This window comes from Podarcis erhardii (genome assembly GCF_964252035.2).
Source record: "Podarcis erhardii genome assembly, chromosome: 12".
Lineage (NCBI taxonomy): Eukaryota > Metazoa > Chordata > Lepidosauria > Squamata > Lacertidae > Podarcis > Podarcis erhardii.
Genome location: NC_138513.1, coordinates 24,318,700 through 24,342,902, shown reverse-complemented (window position 1 = coordinate 24,342,902; position 24,203 = coordinate 24,318,700). Strand labels below are relative to the sequence as shown.

At 44.9% G+C, this 24,203-nt stretch overlaps 1 long non-coding RNA gene across 2 annotated transcripts in view; it reads left to right on the top strand.

Moving 5' to 3' along the window:
• The window catches only part of LOC309325762, a 66,364-nt gene extending 43,118 nt beyond the window's left edge, over positions 1-23,246 (top strand). For both annotated transcript variants that reach the window (XR_014149973.1, XR_014149974.1), the window contains exons 2-3: positions 17,516-17,734; positions 22,613-23,246. This is a non-coding gene — a long non-coding RNA (uncharacterized lncRNA). The remainder of the gene's footprint in view (positions 1-17,515; positions 17,735-22,612) is intronic.
• Positions 23,247-24,203: the final 957 nt, after the last annotated feature.

The window sequence follows — 24,203 nt, the reverse complement described above, 5'->3', positions numbered from 1 at the left end:
CCACTCCCCTTGTCTCCCCCACCCAATTCAAAGGCCTAAGAGAATTGTTTTCAGTTGGTGCCAGAAGTTCATCAGTGTCAATGGGCTTTGCTCCTCATCTTCCCCAGTCAATGGGTATGAGACTGCAGCCTGAAAGTCTTCCACCTTGGTAAAACAAACAGCTGTTCTCCTTTTGCTGGAAGAAAAGCAAAAGTTGCACTGTTGACATTTGCTTGAGGTCTCTTATGTGGGAGACTAGAAAACCCCAACCATTGGATTTGGGGGGCTTTAATGGGAGATTTTGCCTCCCACTCTTATGACTGTTCAAGTAACCTCCTCCCCTTTCTTGCCATGGGATAGGCTGGTGTTAGAAATACTATAAGGCATTTTTCCCTCTGACTCCAGGGCACAGGGAGTTAGTGGGATGCAATGTGGCACCAGAAGAACGAAGAGGATTGTTTTGCTTTGAAGGGACACTCTTGCATTAGAGCAAAACACAAGTGGGACAAAAAAGCCCCCCAAACAGAACATTTGTGGTATACAAAGATTTATTCAGGTAGCTACAGGGCACACACTTGTTGGAAATGTAGTCTCCCCTATACTGGGAAAGGTAGCATGATTAAAAAGTTCCACTAAACTAAACTGCTACATGTCATGGTCACAGAATCATAGAGTTGGAAGGGACCCTGAGGATCATCTAGTCCAACCCCCTGCAATGTAGGAATATGCAGCTGTCCCTTTTGGGGATCAGACCTGAAACCTTGGCTTTATCAGCCTCCTGCTCTAACCAGCTGAGTTATCCATACGGAGTGAAGGAGAACTGTCACTTAGACTTGCTGCACACAAATTTGCTTGGAAGTAAGTAGGGCTTCCTCCCAGGTAAATGTACATAGGATTTCAGCCAAACAGCAGAACTCTATGCATGTTTACTCAGAAGTAAGCCTCACTGTATTCAGTGGGGCTTAGTGTGTATGAGATTGGTACCTAGTTTGTGCTGGTGCAAGAAGATCTCCAAAGTGAGTCAAGGAAGCAATGCCTAGGCTCTCCTTTTGAAAATATAAAAGCCATTATTTAAGATCCATCTTCAGGGCTCATTGAAATCCTGCTCTTTCATAAGCTGGAGAGTCGAAGTGATGGAAAGCATGAGTGTCTTTTCATTAGCAATCCTGGGAAAAATTTTAGGTGGCAAACTAGGCAAAGAGTCACTAGAAGCAAGTTGTGCCATATTATCCCAGTCCTGGAGGCTGGACAACAAGCTTAAGGCTATTTGAACATATCAAATTGGCTTCCAGAATATTGCTTTGTTAGTCAGTTTGTCTAAAACAAATTCAGCTATATGCATTTCTAAACATCGCTGGGAATTATTCTGCTGATGGGAGATACATTTCAACATGTATTCTTTGTCTGTTCTCAGCAAAGGCTCTCAGAGATGTATTGTGTGTGCTGCTCTTCATTTCCATTCTATTTCTAGAGGTTTGCAATGCACCAGGGAAACACACACACAAATTACCCCAGTCCTTCTTTGATCTGCAAAGGGTGATCACAGCAGTAATCCGGTCACCACGCTGCAGGGAAATAAGCTTTTGGTGAGCTCTAACCCTTGTTTTCCAGGGCCTCCATTGCCAGGTGGTAACTGGGGAAATGTCAGCATAGAGGAATAACTGGTCATTTGCAATGAGAGATTAAAGCGGACCATGGTCAAAGCATAGACTATTAGCCTATGGATGAAGGGCATTGTGACTGCACCTTGCACTCACCCAACATGAAATAGGTTTACTAGCTCCCCCTCTGTGTGTGTGTGTGTGTGCATGCACATGTGTGTATCTACACATTAAATGCAATGTTAGCATCCTACATTTGTGCACGGGTTCCTCAGGACATTTTAAAATGTACCCCTCCTTAATATACTCTATAATATGTTAGAAATGTAGACCACATTCACTTAAAGCACCGTGATGCCAGTTAAAACAGTCATGGCTTGCTACCAAAATTCTGGGAGCTATAGCTGTAGCTTGTTAAGGGTTCTGAGAGTAATTAAAAGAACCCCAGTCTCCTCCCAGAGCTACAGTTCCCAGAGTTCCCTGTGGGATTGATTGTTAATCCACTCTGGGAACCGTAGGTCTGTTTTTATATAAGTAACTCTCGAATATATATGCTGTTACACTGTAAATCACTTCAGGGTGCCTCATGGGAAGTGATTCATCAATGAAACAAACAAACAACAGAAATATTAACATAACAAGTTTTGTTTTATAAACTGCCCGTGAAGCAGTGCACAAAACTGGCAAACTGATGTGGAAGTGCATAGAAATTAGGACAAAGCAGGGGGAGCTGCAATAAAATGTTGCAGTGTAGACTGCTGCTGTTCAGCATTTAGGCTACTCACTTCCATTTCTCCTCTTTCTGTTCTTATCCCTACTGGCAACAGTCAGCGTTCTGTCATCACTGAACATGCTCAGTTCCCACTGGGCTGTTTATGGAAGTTTCTCCCTTCATGGATGGCCATCTGTCATGGATGCTTCAGCTGAGATTCCTGCATTGCAGGGGGCTGGACTAGAGGACCCTTAGGTCCCTTCCAACTTTTACGATTCTATGCATTTTGTCACTCCCCCCTTTGGTGACACCCGGGGGGGCCACACCCGCAGCACCCCCCTTCCTCTGCCCCTGGTGAGGGAACCGGCTGAAGGACCTCAGTGCTGGATCTCAGTGTCTGGGCTGAACGGTGGGGGTGGACAGTGGCGTAGCGTGGGTTGTCAGCACCCGGGGCAAGGCAAGTAATTTGCGCCCCCTAACCCGTGGATTTGTGCCCCCTAACCCGTGGATTTGCGCCCCCTAACCCTAACCCCCAGATGTTGCGCCCGGTGCGGCCGGCCCCCCCTGCACCCCCCCATGCTACGCCACTGGGGGTGGAGAAGCTCCTTCAGGTATACAGAACTGAGGTGAAGTGTACAGAAGGTGAAAAAACCAGGACTAGAATTAAATTCTCATTGTAAATACTCTAACTCTCCCTGTTTTGGCCATTGAGAATGGCTTGCTTTTATTTTGTTGCTAGATTTACTATCCTTCACGTTACCTAGTTTTACCCTTACCTAGTTTTACAGAAGTTAAAGCTGTGGAGGAGGGGAGATAAATATTATTTATCTAGGTAAAGGTAAAGGGACCCCTGACGGTTAGGTCCAATCGCGGATGACTCTGGGGTTGCGGCACTCATCTCGCTTTATTGGCCGAGGGAGCTGGCATACAGCTTCTGGGTCATGTGGCCAGCATGACTAAGCCACTTCTGGCGAACCAGAGCAGCACACAGAAACGCCGTTTACCATCCCACTGCAGCCATACCTATTTATCTACTTGCACTGTTGTGCTTTTGAACTGCTAGGTTGGCAGGAGCAGGGACTGAGCAACGGGAGCTCACCCCGTCGCGGAGATTCAAACCGCTGACCTTCTGATTGGCAAGCCCTAGGCTCTGTGGTTTAGACCACAGTGCCACCCACGTCCCATTCTTTAGCTATGGTACATGCAAAATGCAGATGAATGACTACTAATGCACCATGTAATGCACAGCCTGCCAAGTCACACACCAGTCAAGTTCATTTTCAGCAGTTAATAACAAACTGCAGGACTGTTGTCTTTCACCAGCATATCTTCAGCCCAGGGATGGGAAATCTGTGGCCTTCTGGACTCCAGTTCCCATCAGCTCCAGCCAGCATGGCCAGTGGTCAGGGATGATGGGAACTGTAGTCTAATAACACTTGGAGCCACAGGTTCCCCATCCCTGCTTTAACTTGAAGATAAGCAACTACTTGTTTTTGTTTTTGTTTTTTTTAAAAATACAGTGTTGCATAGGTTACCACAGTGTAAATGAATGCAGTGTACAGCAGGAGGATTAGAACATTTAGCAGTATGTAATGGGAAAGGGTAGGATTTTAATAGGGACATATAATAGTGACATATTTATTCCTGTGAAGCATTGTAACATATCACTTCCAGTTAATACCTGTATGCAATGAAGTAGAGATGGACCCTATATATCTTCCCCTCCATTTCCAGTAGCCACCAGAGGGCAAATTATTTAGACATGCAATAAAGCCAGATGATATCTGTCACACGCATTATTTTTTATTAAGCACAGTTTGCTTTTATTCCTGAAAATAATGCATGCACTTTCCTCAAATATTATTAACAGGTACACAATTTAAATTTCAGTGCAATGGTGATAGGGACAGTCAGCGAAGTGAGCAAAATCTCAAATAATTTATCGTGGAATTGTGAAAGAAAGAGGTAGGTTTGCTGCTATTGTTTTCTGTGTAGTCAATACAGTGGTACCTCAGGTTACATACGCTTCAGGTTACATATGCTTCAGGTTACAGACTCTGCTAACCCAGAAATAGTACCTCGGTTAAGAACTTTGCTTCAGGATGAGAACAGAAATTGTGCTCCGGCGGTGCGGCAGCAGCAGGAGGCCCCATTAGCTAAAGTGGTGCTTCAGGTTAAGAACAGTTTCAGGTTGAGAACGGACCTCCAGAACGAATTAAGTACTTAACCCGAGGTACCACTGTACTCAGAACCAACATGGACGCCAGAGAGAAATGGTCATGAAATACAACCCCATACCATCTAAAACAGGGAGTAGGAGAAGGTGGGTTTTATGGAACCTCGAGTTTAATCATGTGGCGAGAGTTGGGCGCTGACTTTAATAGTCATGTTTTACTTGGAAAGATCAAATGGCATTTCCATTATGAGCATACATTTCAAGGCAATGATATAACCTAAAACACACTTTGATGAATGCTCCAGTTGACAGAGTGGGAACGGATTCATTATGGGTTCTTTTGGCATTTCCCTTGGACTAATCAGTTGTCCCCTAGTCAAGTTCTCTATAAAAACCTCGAGGCTTGCTTGGAGCCGATATTTATGCACCACACCTGGATGTAGCAATGTAGCTGGTCGCTCGGGTGCCTGGTACGAGGGCGTGTCCTGCAGCCAGGGGCGGGGCGAGCCTCTCCGACGCTTGGAGCCTCTCTGCTGCCTCCCCTTCAGCTGTAGGGCGGCTGAGGGAGAAGCAGTAGGCAGACACAAGTCCCATGCTGCTGTTTCAGGCAGCGCAGAACCTGCAGGCGCCTAAGCCACCACGTCACTCCTAAAAAGTTTTGTGAGCCCATTTTTTTTTAAAAAAAACCTCATTTTGTCAACCCCCGCTCAGTGACGACACCTGGGGCATACTGCACCCCCCACCCCCTTCCTCCGCCACTGCCTGGATGATCCATTTTATCATTCTTAGAGAAGAGAATGAAGCTCACTTGATGACCAACCAATATTTCCCTCTTTCGACTGGCAAAATCACTGAGCTTAATTTTTAGTGACAGGCTTCATGAGCAGAAGAGGGGAAGTTGACTGTGCTGAGCTTGGGGAAAGACAAGGATTCAAGAGGGAGCAGGATCCTAGCCAGGTTACCACCATGCCTTGTTATAAACAGAGTTGTACAACTACAGGCATTGTCTGAACCAGTAATTAGAGTGCAAACCTACCAAAGGGGCCCATGCAAAGTCACTGGAATTTAATTTCAGATTCATTTGTCAGTCCCACTTAGCCTCTGCATCCTTTGTTCCTGGTGTTTACAGTACTTTCTTTATTTTAATGTGATTCAAGACATTTCCATACTGTTGATTATTCACATACATAAAAACAATCCAAAGAAAGCAGGGCAACGAAACAATAACATGTTATCATAAAACCAAATGCCGAACACAATTCAAAGTGTTGGTGTTGACATTTAAAGCCCTAAGTGGCCTCGGCTCAGTATACCTGAAGGAGCATCTCCACCCCCCTTGTGAAGCCTAGATGCTGAGATCCAGTTCTGAGGGCCTTCTGGAGGTTCCCTCAAGGCAAAAAGTGAAGTTACAGGGAACCAGGCAGAGGGCCTTCTCGGTCATGGCGCCCACCCTGTGGAACACCCTCCCATCAGGTGTCAATGAGATAAATAACTATACAACTTTTAGAAGACATCTGAAGGCAGCCCCGCATTGGGAAGTTTTAAATGTTTGATGTTTTATTTTGCTTTTATATCTGTTGGAAGCTGCCCAGAGTGGCTGGGGCAAACCAGTCAGAGACACGGACTACAAATAAGATCATCATCATCATCATCACTGGTGGGTGGGGGGCTTTGCACATCCCTAGTAGGTGGTTAGACACATAGGAAGAAGATGCCTTATACCAAGTCAGACCATTTGATTCATCAAGCTATGTATTGTTTACAGCAGGAGCAGGCAATGCTTCATATGTCCCTGGACTCCAACTCCCATCACCCCTGACCATTAGCCATGCTGACTGGGGCTGATGGGAGTTGGAGTCTAACGACACTGACAGAGCATGCAGTTGGAGCATGCTGACAGACAATGGCTTTCCAGGGTTTTGAGTCTCCCTCCCTCCCTCTCTCTCCCTCTCTCTCTCTCTGTCCTACCTAGAGGATGCCAGGGAGTGGATCCATGTTCTTCTGCATGCAAAGCAGATGCTCTACCTCTGAGCTCTGGCCCTTCCCTTGTTCCTGCACTGCAAGCTAAGCATGCACAGCACTGAGAAGAGAACAGAGCTCTTTGTCTCCTAATTGAAGTTTACACAGCTTGCAGAAAGCAATTTCCTTAACTTTTAGATCCCATTGCTCCACTATTTCATTTTTATATTTCTTCAATGAGCCCCTGCCCTCTTTTCAAAGCACTAGAGTGGTGCGGTAATAAAAGCTATGTATTGCTTAGCACCAACATTCCAGGAAGAAAAGGAAACACATTTATTTGTACTGTGCCTGCAGGGAAGGACAAAGGATCTTGGCTTGTGAAATTGATGTCCTGCCACAAGTGGACCATCTTTGCTGGCTAGGATGCTCCTTAATGTGACACAACCCTTGCTCATTTTCCCCTTTATTTCTCAATGCACCTGGTTTTCATTTTCCATGTAATTTTATAGCAGGCAAGAGCTTATGCAGTATCAGAAGAACTCTAAGCTACAAATTCCCTGGCACCCAATGAGTTCTCTCCACTGTGTTCCAGACATCCTGGGTGAGATGATACAGCAATCAGAACTGCCTGTTACCTTCAGATAGAAATCAAGATATACCCTATCTATCTGTGTTCCTTATCATGGTTAAATCCCCAATAAAATAACATGTAAATTATGCGATGTAGCTCAGGGTACAGAGTCCCAGGACACATCAGCAGAAGAATTATTAGTATGAGAGGAGCAGTTGCATTCAGTCCTGTTATCTGATCCCTGAAAACCACATACAGCAATTAGACCTGGTGCCAGCACCCTGCAGGGTGGGGCAAATGCCAAGTCCCCAGCAGGACCCCATGTCCCCACTGCCAGAGCTGCCCCTACAGCTGATGTGGCTCAGCTGAGTGGCAGCTGCACTGCATGGAGCTCAAAGCCCACTTGGCATGTGCGTAGTGATGAGCATCACCCTGTTAATAATGCCAGTCCTGCCCCCAACATGCATACACTGGGGGCAGGGACAGCATCATGAACAGGGTGGTGCTGGCCATTAAATGTTTTCCAAGTGGCCCTGGAGGTCCCATCCCAATGCATGTGCTCTGGCAGACGCTACCCTTTGGAGAATCCCAACTTCACAACAACATACCTAGGTCAGGGTCTGAACCAATACTGGGGTGCACTTGCCCATATACATACCCTCCAACATTTCTCTGGTGAAAATAGGGACATCCTCTACTACTACTACTACTACAGTACTACTACTCCCTGCCCATCTGACTGGGTTATAATAATAATAATTTTACTATTTACACCCCACCCATCTGGCTGGATCGCCCCAGTCACTCTGGGCGGCTTCCAGCATGTATAAAAACATAATAAAACATCAGACCTTAAAACCTTCCCGATACAGGGCTGCCTTCTGATGTCTTCTAAAAGTTGTGTAGCTCTTTATCTCCTTGGCATTTGATGGGAGGGTGTTCTACAGGGTGGGCACCACTATTGAGAAGGCCCTCTGCCTGGTTCTCTGTAACTTCACTTCTTGCAGTGAGGGAACCACCAGAAGGCTGGGTTGCCCCAGCCATTCTGGGCGGCTTCCAACACATATAAAAACATAACAAAAAAAACTAGACATTTTAAAACTTCCCTATAAAGGGCTGCCTTCAGATATCTTCCAAAGGTTGCATAGTCACTTATCTCCTTGGATCAGGGGGTAACATAACTCCACACCCTCCAACATTTCTCTGATGAAAATAAGGATGTCCGAAGGAAAAGTGGGACATTCTGGGATCAAATCAGAAAGTGAGATGATTTCTGTAAATCTGGGGCTGTCCCTGGAAAATAGGAAAACTTGGAGTGTCTGCATATACTCATGTAAAGTGAGCCTGAAACGCCACTTGGTAATGTAGCCCACCCTACCAACTAGAATCTGGCAAGGGGGACAGCATGCTGCTGGGGGAGACCACTGTGGGCAACTCCCTCCCCCCCAGTGGGATCTAGGTTTGCTAGTCATCATCATAATCATAATGCAGTGTTGGACTATTAAAATATACCATAAGTCTTTTCATTTGATGCTAGAGATGCCACAGATTTCTATTTTTTGGGGGGGGGAATGAAAAACATATAGTCCTGGGTGTTACTCTCTCTCTCCCTCCCCAAAATGGCAGGTTTTACACAAGAATAGCATTTCCCCAACACCTTCATTGTCAAAAATCATAATCATAGTTATTGTTTATGCATTAGGAAAATCTTATCCTACATGGGGCACAATGTGGGAAAGATCAGAATCTGACACTTCAAAATAATCATTATCATTTAGCTGCTGTTCTACATTCTCTGTGACAAGCTTGACTTGGGAGAGGGAACGTAACATGCTAAGAGCCACGGACAGGTTTTTTAAATGTCACGTCAAGATGCCCACCCTTTTGTATTTCAAGGGAAGAAGAGATCACACAATTCTGTGGCTGTACGTTTGAAGGAGACTAAACGCCCCCTTTCATATGCAATCGACAAAGGCAAAAGGAAGGGAAAACTCTGGGAGCTAAAATTGCGGCAGCCCAAGAAGATCAGATATTACTATTTAATTTCATTATCTCAAAATAATGTTTTCATATATGTTCTAGGCCTAAGATGCTGTGAGATAAAAGCAAACTTCCTGGATTGTTAGTGATTCAATTCTTCTCTGAACACATCTCTTGATTTGCTGATAGACTGAGGTATAACCAGGGCACTGAGCTACAGCACAATTGTGCATTACTCAGAAGTAATTCCCACTTTGTTCAACAGGGCTTCCTCCCTAGCAAGTGTGCTTAGGGCCCCAACCTTATTCTCACTCATAGCACCCGTTTGCTTCTGGAGGACAGTCATCAAATGTGTGTTGTGTCCATTCATAAAACAACAAGGCTGTAGTTCCAGAATGGAATGTAGAAGTTATCTAGCTTGGGGAGATCTCTATGTTCAGCAAAGTCACATGATAGAGGTCTTCCTCTCCCATAGCAAGCTGGAGATTTAGAAGTGGGTTTCTGCCACAGGCATGCTATAGATCTGGCTGGTGCACAGATTTAAGGAGTTTGTGTTTATAGTATGATTTTCAAAGATATAAACCCTTTCCTTTAATAAAAGAAGAAGAATAAAAGGTAGCATATATGCCCTATGTTAAAACCAACAAAAAACAACCACAATAATTCTTCTAAGAATACTTTGCTTTTGCAGTCTCAAATGTTTCCACAGTGGGCCTTAGGGCTTCAATGAATCTTTGCGAGTTTCCATACTCTCAGAATGAAATCTGAAATGTTTTTTCTGGAAGGATTATGGGGGAACCTCGATATCTACAGTATAAAACTTACTTCTCAGTGGCAGACCGACTCCTCTTAACCTTCTCTCAGTCACCAGCCAGTATGACCAAGAGGAAAATTGCAGCTATCTGTTTGGAAGTAAACAGAATCCCCCAAATTACAAAAGAGAGGTGGATAATTGCTTTCACCAGCCATGTAAATGGCCTATGAAGACTCAAAAAGATAGGCGTTATTGTTTAATAGAGTACAGCTGGCAATACCTTGATATAGAATTTCAACAACAGAGGCAATGTGCAAGGATTGCAAGAGGAATGGCCATGGAATTTGGGTGTGATATTTTAATCTTTCTATTGTACAATTGTACTGTCTTTTTGTTTAAAAAAGGTGCACGCAGAAGTACATATAGATATGCCCAACCCTGTGCCTGTCCAGCAGTATCCCCAATCTGTCTCTGTGGCCCAATACCAGATGCAAATCCTCTAAGCCCATCCTAAATTAAGAGGCTTCTTGGAAACAGAGATGGTAGCAGCATGGACAATGGCACCACACAGGTCCCCTTGGCCCTTCAGGCTGGCCTGATGTTGTACCCAGTGCTTTTTTCCTTTAAAAAAATGTTTAGGGGAGGGGTACTCTCATTTTGACTCAAGAAAAATCACCATTTTATGGTTCAAACTGGGAAAAATAAATACAATAAATGGACAAAAGTACAAAGAGTCACAAAATGTTTAGGGGGATGTGTACCCCTGCATACCCCTAGAAAAAAGCACTGGTTGTACCCAACACATTGCTAAGTTTCAAAGTCATCATCACTGATCGTCCAGAGCTATGATGTTCTAAGGTAGGCCTTCAAGGCCTAGTTTATGTTCTGAATTTATCTGAGGTGTAGTGGAGGAGCATTCATTAGGATGAAAGGGACACTGCCCTACTCAGCAGCTACTAACTCTGATGGCTATGCTCTACCTCCACAGTAATGCTTCTGAATACCAGTTGCTGGAAAGCAGAGGAGGAGAGAGGGCTCTTGGGCTAATGTTCTGCTCGCTGGCTTCCCATAGACATCTGGTTAGCCAGTGAGAACCAGATGCTGGATTAGATGGGCTATTCTTATGTTCTTAACTTCCATCTGTCCTCAGTCAGTTCCATCTGTCTGTCGTCTTACATCCTGTCCAGGTGGCTTTAGGGCGGTATATAAAATCAATCAATCAATCAATCATGCTGTAGAATGGAGCATGAGCAGTGGGGGTGGTGCTGAACTTGAGCATCACCCAGAGCACCGCTGAAATTTGAGCACCCAAAGTCCACCACTGGTATCACCATTCCCAATGGGCACCAGCCACCATTGTGTGCAGGAAGCTTTCTGATCATCCCCAGAGATGCATTTGCCTGGAGAATGTCATCAGAATGCACAATGCCATCTAAAGAGGTACTGCTCTCTTTGAGAATGCGAGGCCCAGAGTCTTAAATTACCCAACCACCACTGACCCTGGTGGACCCAGCCAAAACACAAGAGAAGCAAACCAGGGTAAGCAAAGACAAGTGGCAAGTACTGGCAGAATTAACCCCAGCGCTGTTCCCCTTAGTGAGCAAACCCCATTGCCATGGCAACAGACACACAGCCAGAAAAAAGCGGAGGAGGAGGGGGTGGAACAGGCTAGAAAGAGAGCATATTCATTATTTTCTAAATTAATATTGATTCCTTCCACTTAAATTATATATCTATAGTTTTGAAGACGAAAATGAATTAGACGCTTCTCACTCTTTTATACTGTATACCGTTGTTGCCTTTTTAAGCGCCTGAAAAACCTGCTTATTTCCACTGACCCCCTCCGGGTGAGATTATACTGAGAAAACCCTCCTCCCTCTTGAAAGCAGATTTGAGTGAGTGATTGTGTAGAACCAAATGTGTAGGCTAAATCTGCGACTATCCTGCGAAAAAAGTTGATGAACCACCGTCTCACTTTCAGCAAGTCATTTGTTTTGACAAGAGAGGAAAATATCTTATCATTAATCATTTCTAAGATTAAATTATACTTTTAAGTACTTGTTACGCATTCTTGTAATGTGAAGAATCTCTATTAACAGACTATAATTTAGCAGTGATTACCTACCACTGATCGGGTACAATAGTTTTGGTTACTACTTTGAAAGAGAGCACACAGTGAAGAAATGATGGCATGAGGGACTGACAGCGACCTCATATTTGTAGACATTTATAGTGGCTTCATGTAGTAGAACGTATCTGGTACTCTGACATCTTCATGCTGGACATTTGGCCATTCCTGTTCCATATTGTTGAGCAGGGGTGGCGAACCTTTGACTAGGGTTGGTGCAACTATTGGGCAAAGGGATGCAACTGCCTCAGGTGGCAGAAGCTGAGGAGTGGCTGCAGCACCACCTCCTTGGCTGTTCCCCTATGTTGGAGGGCAGAAGCAGGAGTGCCCTGCACCTCCTAAACTCGACCACAGCCCTCAGATGTGCAGGGGGATTCTGCTATTCTGTTGCCAGCTTTGAAGTTTGAGTCAGCTCTCAAGCCAACCACCTTCTGGACATGGAAGGTGGGCACCATTTTGTTCTTTACCTCAGGCAGCAAAATGTATTGGGCCAGCACTTCCTGTGACCCTCCAACTGTTGCTAAACTACAACCCCCATCAGCTCTGACCATTGGTTATGCCAGCTGGGAAGGAGGAGTCCGAAAACATCAGGTTCCTCTATCTGATGTTAAGCAAAGAATGGAAGGCAAGGGGTTCATGTGGTGATGTGGACAAGTTGCCAACTCTTGTGAAATATACTCAGAGTCGAGAGTGGATTTCATGCTCTTTATTCAGCTCATATTGGTGAGGAGGAATGGAAGTTCCCCCAGAATGTCTGCTTTATATAGATTATTTACACAATGGGCCCCACGTGATTGGCTAATTCTGGGATTCACCTGTAGGCCAATCAGGTTGCGGATTCACTTCCACCTGGAGCTGGATTGGGTGGCTCCTGTGGACCAATCAGACTGCTGCCTTTTGGATCCTATTCAACTCAGTACATAACATCTTGGAATGAAAATCTTGGTACCTGGGTAGGGTCTAGGGCCAGAGGTTGTGTCACACACACCTTAGAGGCAGAACCTACATGTGAGCAGAGTTTGAGTCCACATAAAACAGCTTGTTTATCTCAGGTGCCAAGGTACTGCATGTGCTTCCAGGTCATCTACAACGCAGCAATGCCAGCTACACATGATCTTCTCTGACAGCATATATCTAGGCAGATAAAACAATGGAGTGTTGGAACTATTAGAGCTTTGCTGGAAATAATTTGCCAGGCAGTTTGAGGATAGGGTGGCCATGTTTCTTATTTTACAAAGAACAGTTCTCTCTTTCAAGGGAGTGTCAGAATACAGTCCTCTAGTTGAAGAAAGGTGTGGTTCAAGTCCGGTTTAAGATAATAATAAAAATTGCAAGAAGGAAGAGCAGGAGAGTTTGAAGTGGACCACCAACAATTAGAAGCTGGACATTAGATTGAGCAGGCATGGGTCACCTGATCCCAGTAATCCCAGTTTTCTCCATTATGATGAGACATACTGCATTTCTATTTAAATTAATTACTTCTAAATTTGCACCTGTACATATAAATTATGCAACGTGTATGCATATATTTGCCCACTTTTTTGGGTGTAAGTGGACGCCTTATTTGAGGGCAAAATTGCTTTTCTCCATGCTGACTTGAATGCTGCTGTTATTACGGAGTCAGGTGAGATGTCTTGTATAACATCTAACCTGATTTTGAGGGACCAGTTTCAGCTGATGAGGTCTGAGGATGTGGATGAGGTGCTTATAGCAGCTGAACTCATGACATGCTCTTGTTTTTTGCCCATCACGGCTTCTTCAAACTAGCTGATGGGGTTGGCTGGGTGGGTCCAGGGAGTGGTCAACACATCTCTGCATGAGGGAGCAGTGTGGCCACATTGAAGGAGGCAATAATACAGACCCTCCTAAAATAAGCCTTCCTAGACCTTGAGGTATTTGACAGCTGTCCCCTGAACATAAATATTTCCATTTTCTGGGTAAGGTGTTAAAGAGAGCAGTGGCGGTTCAGTTGCAGACATGCCTGGAGCACAATGACTGAGCATTTTAAGTCTGGATTCAGGTCCTGTCTAGGAACAGAACTGGCCTTGGTCACTCCTCAGTGCAGCTCTTTCCAGAACTGATAAACTCCTCAGCTCCTGGATCTGGAAACCAGACACATAATGCTTCGCAGCCATTACTGGATACAGCCCTACAAGAAGGAATAAAGGTAAAGGTACCCCTGCCCATACGGGCCAGTCGTGTCCGACTCTAGGGTTGTGCGCCCATCTCACTTAAGAGGCCGGGGGCCAGCGCTGTCCGGAGACACTTCCGGGTCACGTGGCCAGCGTGATGAAGCTGCTCTGGCGAGCCAGCACTAGCGCAGCACACGGAAACACCGTTTACCTTCCCGCTATAAAGCGGTACCTATTTATCTACTTGCACTTAGGGGTGCTTTCGAACTGCTAGGTGGGCAGGAGCTGGGACCATAAGACGGGAGCTCACCCCGCCGCGGGGATTCGAACTGCCGACCATACGATCGGCAAGTCCTAGGCACTGAAGTTTTACCCACAGCGCCACCCGTGTCCCTACAAGAAGGAATAGGACCACTGTAAAACAGTGCCCTCATGGCAACAGTCCTAGGAGGTTATAATGGTCCATTGTATTGAAAGCTGCTGAGAGATCGAGCAAGAGCAACAAGGTTGCACTTCCGCCCTTCTCCAGAAAAAGGAGTGACCAAGGCCAGTTCTGTCCCTAGACAGGACCTGAATCCAGACTGAAAATGCTCAAAATCATTGTGCTCTTCCAGGCATATCAGGTATATGATTTTGGGAAGTTTCTACCTAGAACCTTCTCTTCACTGGAGGGTTAAGAAGCCTCTGTGGTGAAGAATGCCTATGATCAACATAGGCTGATACTCTGCCTCTGACCTTTCCAGGACATGGATAGCTTGGCCACTGTAACTCATGACTACTTCAATGGGCTCTTGTGGGGCTTCCCCTGAGACTTACAGTACTCTTTCTAAGCCAAATTATCGGGGCTTACAGCAATAACTTTACTTTACTTCTTTTAAAAACCCACTGACTGATTCACACATGCACATGTCTCAGCCATCAATTGTTCAATATTCAGTCCTCAATGACTCACAGGCAGTTGTGTCTGAAATGCTGTCAGGCAGTATGGAAAACTTGCGAAATAAATATATTCATAAGTTATGTTGTCCTCCTTGCCCAAATGCAACTCTGATATGATAGCCAAGATGCCTGAGACTTCCACCCCTTGGTAGCTCTTAAAGGATGTACCATGTGCACAGTGGCTCCTACATTGACTTGGGGAGGTCAGAAGACATCAGCCATCTGAAGGATCTTTGTGAGTGAAAGGTTTTGCCAGTTGAATGTAATTTGACTTAAAAGTTGCTTTGAAAAGATCGTGCAGCTGATAGCTTCTCATTTGGGTGCACAGCTGAGGAAGAGGTGAGGAGGAATACATTATTTCATCAAAGCCTGCTGCTTTTAAATGAGGTGAAATCCCTCCAGCAGGAAGAGAGATGCCATCGATTCAGAGTCTGTGTCAGTTAATATTTCTCTTTCCTTAGCAGCACCCTTCTTATTGGTGTCTTCACCAATCAGTGTTGACATCAACAATGTAATGTGCTCCTTTATTTGTGAGACAGGGGATATTCTTCAAAAGACCAAGCAGAGAGAGGCTGCTTTTGCAAAAAAAGAAGAGCAAGAAACCCCTGAGGCTCCTTCATTTGGTGCTGCATCTATAGCAGCAGCAAGTCTCAGATACTACAAGCTTCCTGCTGTGCTCTTGAACCACACACTGCAGTTAGGGTCAGTTATGGAGACAGCACCACAAGACACTTGTGCCCTTGTGCTGTAGCTCCTATTGGCAAAGGGCTGGTCCACATAACATAGGCATTCAGGGAATAGGTCCTCGCTCAATGGGAGAGCACTTTCTGCACAGGTAGAAGGTCCCAGATCAGTTCCTTGGCATCTTCACACAGCACATGGTTAAACTGATGGCTTTAAAAGGGATTGGACGAATTCATGGAGGAAAAGCTTGTCGATGGCTACTAGTCATGATAGCTATGCTCTGCCTCTATGATCCAAGGCAGTAATTCTTTTGAATACCAGTTGCTGGAAGCCACAGGAGAAGAAAGTGCTCTTGTTCTCAGGTCCTGCTTGTGGGTTTCCCACAGGCATCAAATTGAACAGGCTCTTCTTATCTCTGGTTGAAGTTGGGGAAGACTTCTCTTTGGAACTCTGGAGAGCCTCTGTCAGCCAAGAGTTGTCAAGGCTCAGCTAGATGGACCAAAACTCTGACTTGGTGGTTGGTAGCTTCGTGTATTCCTCCCATTTCAGCTGTAATCAGACCAATGGAAACTTTGTGCTTACAAAAGATCCCCATGCCATGATGAATTCTGTAACCTGTATACATTCTGCAAAAAAATCAAGTGTGTGTGTGTTGTCTTGGTTTGCAGAAATGATTTTGCATGGCAGAGGGAGCCTTTGCTATAGGCCAAGCAACCTCTCCTGTACCCTAACTTCTGAGATTTAGAATGACAGGGTGCAGCTTGACACAGAGTCGTGTCACTGGTCCTTCAAACACAGCATTGTCTAAAAATGTTGGGCATAGCTCTCCAGGGTATCAGAGTGCCCATCACAAGAAAAATGGCAGTAGCCTTGTCAAACAAACTCAGGCTCATTATACCTGGTCTATGTAAACAGCGTGTAGGAGGACAAATTGTGACAGCTTAAGTCTTTTATCACATCATGTCGTGGTGGGGTGGGAGTAGAGTCTCATTTTCAAAAAATCACACACACAGGCCAGAAAATTAGCCTCTCCAGGAGAAATCTATATCAAAATCTTTGTCCCTGACACCTAGTTTTGTACATGCAGGTAGTTTTATATTATGTAGAAATGCATTCTAGCCTAGGAATGTCCACAAACTCTTTCAACATCTTGTCTTCTGCTCATGTAGACCAGGCAAATGATTCTCTGGATGGTGAATCCTGTACCAAACATGGTGCCTTAAAGTGGGATGGGGACTGAGAAATACACCTGGAAGTGCTGATAACACCTTGTAGGGGAAGCCTATATCGGAGTTATTTTGAGTAACCAATGCGCTTATATAGCACATCATCTGGTATCAGCCTCCTCTGATCTTCTGCTGCCCCATGACAAGGCTTCTATGAGTGACAGGCCATGTCATCCACAGTGCTCCTTTTGCTGGCACTGGTGTGTCCAGCAGGGAGGGATATCTGCTTCTTGTGTGCAAAAGCAACAGACCAAAGGTACAATCTTCAGCAGAAGTCGCTTCAGATGACTGGGAATTGAATGAGAGCAGGGGCCAGGGATGATTGGAGCTGTACTATGATAACACCTGGAGAGTCACAGTTCCTTCATCCCTACTCTAACCATTACACTGTACTTGCACCATTAAAAATCTACAAGTCAGATGACAGAAAAACAGAAGATCCATTAAAGAGCATTAATTTTTTTTGAAAGGCAATCTGATTGGACCAAGTATTTTGATCTACCTGTAATAACCAATGGGTTTCAAACATTCACATCAGGACAGAGTAAGAATTAAAAAACTAATTTAACACAATGGGTGAATTAGCTTGCAAATGTATCAAGCTCTCTGAATTGCACTCACCAATAACAGATTCATCTCAAATTCGTTTTATTATTATTATTATTTTATTTTAGAGCTGCTGAAGAAGAAATTGCCGTTCCTGGACAGCACATCCTTAATCTTTGAGCATCCTTCCGTCATGTTCTTTTTATCTGCTGCTCCCAGTGTCTCAGCAGAGGAAAGTCAATTCCTTGGATATTTTAAAGTCCTCTAAGTAATGAGGAGTGTGTTGGACTCCAATTTCTTTCAGCAAAGCTGCATTCATTCATTGTGCATCTAATGTGTCGGCCAAGGTACCGTAACTGCATTGATTTCAAAATACCCACCTTGATGCTTGCGCAAGTCACCTGAAATGAAATGGGCCATGCAATTTGAAATGTCAATATATCTTATGTCCTGATTCAAACATGATTGATGCTGCCTTGCCGACATCACTTATCAGGGTAACTGGAGTATCATATACATGGGAAGGATTTGTGCGCAGTCAGTGCATTCCTTTGGGCCATGGATCTTTGAAGTGCAAATAATGCTGCATAGCATGGGCTGCTTCATGTGAGAAGTGCCTTTTACCCATGGTGTGGGTCAGGGGCATTGTTAAGGGGAGCCTCAGGGGGACATCAACATATGCAAATATTATGCAAATTTGTATCATGGGCCTGTGCCCCAAGCCTTTTAAGCACTTCTAGCAATAGCCCTGGTGTGGCTACATAAGATGCTGTCAGGGGCTCAGGCGCAGAGGCACAGGAGAGGGAGGAAATGGAGAGCGAGGGGGAGGAATCCGAGGGGAGCGTAGGCGGTGACAGTGGTCAGAGTGATTCCATGAGCCTCTCCAGCGAATCGGAAGATTCACAGAAGGGAGCGCCGATGGCCAGGGCAAGGGGGGTGCCAAGGGGGAAACACCAGAAGGAAGGGGCCAGCGGGGACTCCCAGAGCAGCAGTTGGAAATCAGGACCAGCTTCCCCACCAGAGCGCAGTGGGGGGGAGGAGTCCCAGGCATCGGGACCAGTGTTCTCACCACCAGCGAGAGGAGATGAGTCAGGATTGACCACGCCTCCATCGGAGAGTGGGGAAACGGTCAAGAGGAAAGTTACCGGCTGGGCGCGCGCGCCAAGTTCAAATGTACAGGCGAGCGGCACAGCAGGTAGCCCGGATAGGGAGCCAGGTCCTAAAGCCCGCCGGAAGGAGGGGCAAGACTCAGGGGGGTCAGCGTCAGAAGAGTCCAGAAAGGAGGAAACCCCAGGGGGCAGAAGGACCCAGAGGAGGAAAGAACAACGGAAGAGGTGGAGTAAGGCTAGAGTCTTAAACTGGTGTCTAGGAGGCAGAGACTCAGATGGAGCTTCGCCGGTCTAGGTTCTAAGACATGGAGTTGCACGCTGCGGTTTGGAAATGGAAACTAATCTTCAATAAAGACTTTTATAAGTTATTACTGACTAGCGTTGGTCCTCTGTGAGCTGGGACCTAGAGGCAACTCTGACAGATGCCAATACAGATAACTGCTTTTTGTATAACAGCATTTAAGCTGTGTACACACCATATATTTAAAACACAGTTAAAACACATAGCTCCCACCAATGAACCCTCGGAGCTGTGGTTTGTTAAGGGTGCTGGGAACTGTAGTGGTGTGAGGGGTAAACTACAGTTCCCAGGGTTCTTGGGGGGAAATCCACATGCTTTGACTGTATTTTAAGTGTACTGTGTGCATATAGTCCATGTTTAAACTGGGTCACTGGATGAGGCAATGGAGATCCATGTGAAGCAATTCCAGTGACTCAGACCATAAATGAATCTATGTGGAGAACACCCCTGGAAAAATGTTTGTCTGATGACAACACCATCCCCCATGCTCCCCTTCAGCAGGGGAACTGAGCTCTTTCATTCTGTCAGCATAGCTGGGTTGACACAAGTCCATGCCTGAAGAGACCACTGTGGTCTAGAAGGTTCTAGAATCTGCCTTTGCAAAAGAAGCCATCGGTTTGTTCTCCTTCCCATGGTGGGATTGGTTTTGGCAGAGAATGTGCACACATTCCTTCCCTGCTGGCGATTCCTTTATATATCTTGTGTGTTCTCGGAGTTGGGCCTGTTTAACTCTTCTCTTGGGCCCAGCTAACTGGCTGAAGAAGTTTCTTCTTCTTTGCTATGGTTTAACTCTTTTGGACAAAACCATCTGTCAGCAGCTGTGAAAGGACCAAGTTTTTCCCAGATGTGACAGGGAGCTGATTCAGAGCCAGCATTTATTAACAGGCAGAGTGTTTGACTTTGACCTGGGATTGGTTTGGGTGGTGAGACCACACTACAGTTCAGACTGGTTTAACATCCATTACCTCTCCCTAGAGTTATGAAAGAGCAGGGAATTGCCAAACTACAGATCATAGGATTCTTGGGATGGTAGGGAGAGTCAGGACACTCACATTCATGTAGGTTATGAGATAGAGTTATCTCAGTCACATATCAGCCAGGAATCCTCAGTTCAGACTGGACATAGGAATCTGCTAAACTGAGCAACAGGTCCATCTAGCCCTGTATTGTCTATCATCCAGAGTCTCCTCAGAGACTCAGGTAGAGTAGAAGTCATTCTTACCTCCTGCTCCTTGCCAAGGGATTGAACGTTGGCATGATTTCTATGTAACATATGTGCTCTGCCACACAGCTCTGGGCCCCAACTACAAAAATACAGCCATTTTATCCCCCTAGCTGAATTTGAAGTTGTGGGAATGTTCAGGGAGGCAGGAGAGGATATATTGTTTAATTATATCCTTCCCAATTTGTGTTAACAAGTTCTACAATTTAGCAGAGTAACATTCCCAATTTAAAACTTACACAGCGGATAATGTTTTTGCCAGGCTTGTTTAAGCCTCTAAAATAAGTTTCCTGGTAATTCCCTTTTTATTCCCTCCTAAAAAGATAGACGCAACACAGTCTTGTATAAAATAGTTTACTCACAGTTTCATTCAGTTCACAAAAGGATCCCTGAAGGCAGGCTTAAGTTACAAAATATATACACTTGGAATCCATCCCATAAGGAGATAGTTCCTTTGTCCTCTTTGGCTAAGAGAGCATCTCAGGCTGATGCTTCTTCGATGAAAGCAAAAATGGAGAAGAGAGAGATGTGGTGGCCAGTCCTGTGCTTTTGTTACCTGCACAGGTAAAGTCACACTCACCTCTGGTCACATGTAGAGGAAGTTTGTCCAGGCACAGGAGGAAACAGGAAGTTTATCTACTGGCTGGACAAACATCCCTCTTCATGTCTAAACATGTCCACTCTAGGAATGTTGTATTTAACTGCTCTGTGTTTCACACCCCACAGAAGTCAGGACCTCTTATACCCTAAGGACACTTATATCCCCATTTGTTTGTCTGTATATTTATGGCATTTATAACTCACATTTCCTAAATGGACATGATTCCACTCTTCCATTTTAACTGCACACCAACCCTGTGAAGTAGGTTAGGCTGAAAGATAGTGATTGGCCCAAGGCCATCCAGTGGGGATTTGAAACCTGGTTCCTCAGGCCCTAGTTCAATGCTTCAATCATTGTATCTCAGTGACATGTCTAGACCAGCAGTGGGCAAACTTTTTCTGTTATACGATCAACATTCTAGACTAGGCTATGGCGGGAGGATAATCATGTTCTTGATAGCTTCCCCTGTCTTCTTCACCACAAATATGCCTTTTTCTCCATTCACCACCTTTCTGCATCATATACTGGCATCATATCCCCCACTCAGTCCTTTCAAGATGAAGGTCATAATGCTTGAATGCCAGAAATTTTCTTCTGTCTGCTAACACTGCACTGGACACCAAGTAATCTCTGGGTAGCCAAAATCTGTAACATTCCCAATCCCCAATGCTTCTGAATCCCATATCCCACAGTGATAGAACCGCAGGGAGAATTAACGCTGCTGTAATGCTTGGCACCTACGGGATGACATTTGGAGATGATCCCAGAATACATACATGGGGGCGGGATGATATTCTAACTGGTTATACACATACTTTTTCTCAAAAGGGACCTTCTGGAATAAGCATTTGCATTCCTACTAGACTGTGTCTATGACACTGTCCTCGGAAAATATATATGGGAATTAAATAGATGTGGCTGCGTTATATTGGAGTAAAATCACTGGTCCATCATTACTAATATTGCCAATGGTTCTCCGGTATCTTTGGAGAGTCACTCCCAGCCAGCCAGCGTATTCAAAACTGGGTTAGATTTACATTTACAGTTACATATACATACTACATACTACATACTACATACTACACACACACACACACACACACACAGACACACACACCCCCCGCCCATCTGGCTGGGTTTCCCCAGCCACTCTGGGTGGCTCCCAATGGAATATTAAAAACATGACAAAACATCAAATATTAAAAACTTCCCTAAACAGGGCTGCCTTCAGATGTCTTCTAAAAGTCAGATAGTTGTTTATTTCCTTAATATCTGATGGAAGGGTGTTCCACAGGGCGGGCACCACTACCGAGAAGGCCCTCTGCCTGGTCCCCGTAACCTCACTTCTTGCAGTGAGGGAACTGCCAGAAGGCCCTCAGAGCTGGACCTCAGTGTCCGGGCTGAACGATGGGGGTGGAGACGCTCCTTCAGGTATACAGGGTCAAGGTTGTTTGGGGCTTTAAAGGGCAGCATCAACACTTTGAATTGTGCTTGGAAACATACTGGGAGCCAATGTAGGTCTTTCAGGACCGGTGTTATATGGTCTCAGTGGCCACTCCCAGTCACCAGTCTGGCTGCCACATTGTTGATTAGTTGTTGTTGTTGTTGTGTGTGTGTGTGTGTGTGTGTGTGTGTGTGTGCTGTGATCACCACACACATGCAACAGTCAGGCACACACCACAGCCTGTTCTGTTGCCTGAGATGCAATCCTTCATTCAAGCCTAATTTCAGCAGTCGGAGAAGACTTTGTGGGTGCCAAGGGTGTCTCTGTGGGACCCTGAGCACCAGGTTGGCAGCTCCTGCCCTAAACTGCAACAGCCATGCACCAAATAATTTCCCCCTTTTCGTTCCACAAAGTGAAAGGCTTCATATATAGAACAGGACACAGAATTGGGCATTAGAAGAGCAGGGTCACTTCAGGGAAATCCTCAGGTCCAATGTGTACCAGAATTTTGTACAATAATCCATGTTTTCTTCTTCTCTCTTCCCAAGGCAGAGCCATGAGGGAAGTTCACGCCGATTGAAAGCAAGTTGGAGATGCACAAATATGTATGTTTTAACATGCAATAAATAATGCAGAAATGCTAAATCACAACTGTAACCTTCTGATACTCTATGACATTATATCAATCAGCAGGCTTCTGTGTAAATATGTCTCTTTCTTGTGGGGTGCCTGCTAATCTACCCGGACTTCATCATTAGCACCATGCTAATTAATAGGCACGATTCATAATAAATACATTATTTTCACCAGCTAAAACATGGAACTTTGTTTATTTGCTTATTTGAAAGTAAACATGCTACCCACCGACATCTGCTGAGAATGTGGCAACAAATGGATGACAGCAATGGTAATGAACAGTGTCTGCTTTATTTATGTAACTGCAAACAGTTGTACACCCATTCATAATTCTTCCAGTAAGACGGAAGCCCACACAGAGCAGAGAGAAATGGAATCCAGACACCAGTTTGTGCAAATGAAGGACAGATTTGGTTGCACCATTCAAGCTTTCAGTTGTTATATTCTGTGACTGAAGCCACTGCAATTAGTGCTGGATTATAGCTACTGTAAAACCAGATTAACAATGTGCATTCATAAATTCATAGTATGAACTAAAATCCTTTAAATGTGAAAAGGGAGGGGGATATTATTATTATTATTATTATTATTATTATTATTATTATTATTACTATTATTACTATTAAAATTGCTTACATCTCACTTTTACAGTTTGGGCTTCTGAAAGCGGCTTGCAACAAACAAGAAAAACAATTACCACCAAACAAAATAAAAGAAACCTCAATTAATAAACAACACACACACAACAAATAAACAGATAGCAAAGAGGGATATTATTGCATTATAGTACCACAAAAGCAGGAGAAACACACACACACACACACACACACACACACACACAGTTCCAACTGTAGCATTTGTGAAGTGAAATGTCCCAGGATTTTTGCAGGAAGCTATGGGGCATGCACCCACAGCAATAGGAAACAACATGTCCACTCGGAAACTTTTGCAGGTGAAAAGAGAATTGAAGGTATATAACCACCTTGTTATAAGAGCCAGGTCCTGGGAGACCAGGGTTCAAATTCCCCCAACGGCCATGAAGCTCACTGGGTGCCTCTCAGCCTAACCTACCTCACAGGGTTGTTGTGGGGATTAAATGAGGAGGGGAAGAACAATGTATGCCACCTTGAGCTCTTTGGAGAAAAAGGTGGGACATGAACATAATAAATAAAAATATATTGAGCACAAATCATCACAAATACAATCAGAAAGGATATCAGGGAGGTGGGAGGTGGAACAGGGGACGGCGACCTTGAGTTTCCAGATCTGAGTCCCCCAAAGCTTGGTATGGACCGATGTCCTATAAATATGTAGCAGCACCTCAGATGGGTTTAGCTGGTGTTCGGAGCCCTGCCATCTCCACATCTCAGGGAGAGGCCACTGAAAATATACAATCCCCAGCCGGGAGTGATTTAGGGGAATGAAAAACAGAGAGCAGAGCTGGAGGAGGTGTCAAATGTTTCTCCTCGCCTCCAGTTTGATGTGACCACTTGCTTTCCCTCA